Source organism: Terrapene carolina, unplaced genomic scaffold (assembly GCF_002925995.2).
Source record: "Terrapene carolina triunguis isolate 2854851 unplaced genomic scaffold, T_m_triunguis-2.0 Scaffold210, whole genome shotgun sequence".
Lineage (NCBI taxonomy): Eukaryota > Metazoa > Chordata > Testudines > Emydidae > Terrapene > Terrapene triunguis.
The window spans coordinates 14995285-15000006 of NW_020664561.1; positions in this window are offsets into that span (position 1 = coordinate 14995285).

The window sequence follows — 4722 nt, forward strand, 5'->3', positions numbered from 1 at the left end:
GTCACGAGGCCACTCTGCACTTCTCCTGCTTGTACTTCTGTGTTTCCTCTGGCCCTGGAGCCAGCAGTGTCGCAAACCAATCAGGAAGTGTCCCCACTGGTAGTTGCTGACACAACCCTGCTGAGATGGGGAAGTAGAGCAGATGCTGGCCAAGGTGAATTATTTTTCTTAACACATTCTTGATGTGTCACTCTAAATCCTCACCCACTGCTGCCCCTCACTTCTTTAGACTTTGCTTTCCAGGGATCTTCATCTGAAATCATGTGGGCCCGTCAGCTGGATGTTTGTGACTGGGGGATTGTGCTTGTCACAGTGAGTCTGTCAGTGAACTCGTGGCTGAGTCACAGAGCACTGACAATGCATCCTGGAGGAATTAGGGCATCAGGACTGCTCAGTGCAGTGCCAGGATCCCCCTTGAAAGGTAGCCTGCAGTGTCTCCACCGTTTCCCAGGGCAGCTCCTAGCAGCAGCTTGGTGCTGGTTGCACCCTCTTCTCTGCCCTCCAGGAGTGGGAAGGGGAAGTGCAGCCCCTCTAGCAGGCTCGGAGGTGAAATGCTGCCATGTGTTTGCAGCAGTCCTGGGACAAGGCCCGTCTGTGTGGCTTTGGCTGAACTGAGCCAGCCTGCAATGGCTTCTCCCCAGACATTAAAATTCTAAAACTCCTGCTTTAAATCTGTTTTTTTCACATTATCACTCTCCCAAAGAAGCTGCTCCAACTACTGCCTTTTGACTGCCCCGGAAGCTGACACCCTCAGCCATGCAATTACTACAGTCCCATGACTCCACCTCTCCTTCGTCCTGTGCTTCAAGTGCACCTGTCCCATCGAGAGCAGGGCAGACAGGATCTTTCCAGAGCTTTGCTCAGCCGCATGCAACTTCTTTCTACATGGGAAAGAATTGTTTCTTCTCCTTTTTCTGTGCATTGCGTTCTTCCTGGCTCAGGTACTAGTGTAACACCGACAGACCTCGGCAGGTAGGATTGAACTGGGGACCTCTGGAGCTTAGTGCATGAGCCTCTACTGCATGAGCTAAAAGCCACCTGGCTGTTAGCTAAGGCTGTAGAGGAGACACATTTTATCTCTCTCCCGCTAAGTGGTCTCGGTGCCACTCGATGGGACAGAACACCACACCCAGTAGGTGTGTGGGTTACACTAGCTCTGTCTGGACCTATAGGTTTCCTCACCAGACAAGAAAGGCAGGGCAGCAGATTGACAGAGGTCTTCAGAGGCTGTGAATTTGGCCCCTTTCACCAGCACTAAATTGACCGGAAGGGAGGCAGTACGGACCAGTGCAGAAAGCATTAACCTGGGAGTCAAGTTACCTGCATTCTGTTCCCAGCTTTGCCGGTTACTGTATCTCTGTATCCTTGGGCATATTACTGTAGCTCCATGCCTCAGTTTCCCCATCTTTAAAATAGGGATATTTATATTTAGCTTTCTTTCTAAAATATTGTGAGATCAGGGGATACAGAAGAGCTATGTGTTGTTTTTAAAGCTCCAGCAACTTGGCTACAGCCTAAGTAACTCTTATGCAGCCAATCCTGTTGGAAATTCTTTTGTCCGATTTCTGCTTTTGAGAGTGGGTGGCGGGGGGAAATCTGTATTCCCGAGAAACAATGACTCATTTTTAATCAGAAACACAATACAAAGCATCTCCAACCCGCCAGCTCTCTCTCTCTCTCGCCTCTGGCTCTCAGGTTACAAGCTGAGCCCCTGTCAGCATCTACTCAGGCACAGCCTGCTCTTGTGGGATCACTATAGCAACCCCGAGAAACACAAAGGGGACTGTGATCTTCTTGTGCCTCAGGAAAGGCGAAGTGAAGTCTGCGAGCAGGTGAAGTGACGTGGAAGGAAAGGAATGGGAAAACAAACTTTGTAAGTATGGAAACTCTCCTCTGCAGGGCCTGTTGTTGTCTTTTGTACAAGAGTAATTTAAAACTCACAGACAGTTCTTGTTTAAAATGGACATTTAAATGCTCAGAGGCAGCAAACCTGCTCCCTACTTTCTCCTTCCCATTCCTTCAGTCTTCTGCCTCTAAGGCCTGGTCTACACTAGGCTTTTATGTCGAATTTAGCGCCGTTATATCGAATTAACCCTGCACCCGTCCACACCACGAAGCTATTTAGATCGACATAGAGCTCTCTTTAAATCGATTTCTGTAATCCTCCCCAACGAGAGGAGTAGCGCTAAATTCGAAATGGCCATATCGAATTAGGCTAGGTGTGGATGGAAATCGACGCTAATAGCTCCGGGAGCTATCCCACAGTGCACCACTCTGTTGACGCTCTGGACAGCAGTCCGAGCTCGGATGCTCTGACCAGCCACACCCCGGGAAAATTTGAATTCATTTTCCTGTCTGGGCAGTTTGAATCTCAGTTCCTGATTGGACATCGTGGTGAGCTCAGCAGCAGTGGCAACGATGCAGAGCTCTCCAGCAGAGATGGCCGTGCAATCTAATAGAAAGAGGGCCCCAGCATGGACTGATCGGGAAGTCTTGGATCTCATCGCTGTGTGGGGCGATGAGTCCGTGCTTTCAGAGCTGCGCTCCAAAAGAAGGAATGCTAAGATCTACGAGAAGATCTCTAAAGCCATGGCAGAGAGAGGCTACAGCCGGGATGCAACGCAGTGCCGCGTGAAAATCAAGGAGCTGAGACAAGGCTACCAAAAAACCAAAGAGGCTAACGGACGCTCCGGATCCCAGCCCCACACATCCCGTTTCTACGAGGCACTGCATTCCATCCTGGGTGCGGCCACCACCACTACCCCACCCCTGACCGTGGACTCTGAGGATGGGATATTGTCCGTGGCCGGTTCCTCGTCGGACATGTTAGCGGACGGGGAAGATGAAGAAGGAGATGAGGAGGACGAGGCAGTCGACAGCGCTGGCACCGCTGATTTCCCCGACAGCCAGGAGCTCTTCATCACCCTTACCGAGATCCCGTACCAACCGTCCCCATCCCTTACCCCGGACACAGAATCAGGGGAAGGATCAAGCAGTAAGTGCTGTAAACATGTAAACATTTATTTTTAACAGAACTGAAGTATTGACAATATTTAAAATGGCTTATTTCCTAAAGTGCTTTAAACATATAAACATTTATCTGCTACAAAACTGGAATATTTACAATATCAACAAAGGGTTTCTCATGATTTTTCTGACTTGGGCTCTTCACTATTTAGTCCCAACTATTTAAAATTTTTTTTACAATGTCCGGTTATTCATGATTATGCAGCCCAAGACGCTCCACTCTTTAGTCCCAGTGCACCTAGGCGAAAATGCGGTCAATATGGCCGGGGATAGAGGAGAAATCCTCATAGGAGAACTCCTCGTAGGTCTCATGCAGGTACAGTTCGAGCCTGTTTATCAGGTTCCTGGGTAGGGCGATCTTACTGGGCCCTCCGTGGTAGCACACGTGTCCCCGCCACGCCACAATCAAGTACTCCGGGATCATCGCACGACATAGCATGGCGGCATACGGCCCCGGTTTCTGCATGCTTTCCCTCAGCATGCGTTCCTTCTGGGTGTCCGAGATCCTCAGGAGGGTGATGTCGCTCATGACGCCCTGCTTTGAATTAGGGAGGGGAATGTTAGTATTGGGACTGCTTTACAGCCACGCGGTGGAGGGAGAGGGGCAGCATACAGGGATCTTTCCCTGGGACAGCCGCGAGGGGGTGGGACAGGGGCAGAGTTGATGCTGTCCTGATTGCTGGCAGCAGAGACTGGCATTGCTTTCAATGTGAAAGGAGGCCAGTGCTACTAATAGAGTTTTAAGCAGCCACAAGTCTACGGCTTACCATGATTGCCCGCTACAGAAGTTCAGGTCTCCAGCCACGCTTCTCAGATCACTCCAAGACCACCGCAAGTCCACAGGCACTGAAGGCGAGGGCCGAAAATTCGACCTTGTCCTGAGTGCGCATGTGAGAGGTGCAGTGCATGGTCTTGTTCACAGAGAAAGACTAGGTTCTTTGTGTACAATTTCATTTATCTGTCTCAGGAATTCACTCCCTTTTTACAATTCACACAGACACATCTGCGACTGTCTCCCAACCCAGCCTGTCAGCACACTCCCAGAGGCTAGCGCAGATTAGGCGGAGGAGGAAGAAGACGCGTGAAGACATGTTCTCAGAACTAATGGGCTGCTCCCGAGCCCAGGCAGCCCAGTAGACACAGTGGAGGGAGAACTTGTCACAAATGCACCGAGCAGTCATGGAACAGGAGGAGAGGTGGCGTCAGGAGGACCAACAGGCTACTGAAAAGCTGCTTGGACTAATGAGGGAGCAAATGGACACGCTCCGGCGCCTTGTGGATGTTCTGCAAGACCGGAGGCAGGAGGACAGAGCCCCGCTGCAGTCTATCTGTAACCGCCCTCACCCGCCACCAAGTCCCACACCACCCTCACCCAAAGTCCAAAGAAGGAGGGGCGGCAAGGGCCGTTAAAACTTTCAGTCAACCCCTGCAGACTGCTCTAGCACTAGAAGGCTCTCATTCCCCAAAATTTGATAAGTCCTTTCCTACCCACCTCACACAAGCCCCCGTCCAAGTTTCACACCCCACGTTTCATGTGTGGTTCACAATAAAATGTTTGTTTCTGTTCATTACTGTTTCAGTCAGGTTCTTTTGAGGGAGAGTCTGTCTGGAGGGGGGGAAGGGGCTTGGTAATTGGACAGGACAGTGACCTTTAGCAGGGTACAGAGGCGGTGTCAGGTCCAGCATCAGGACACA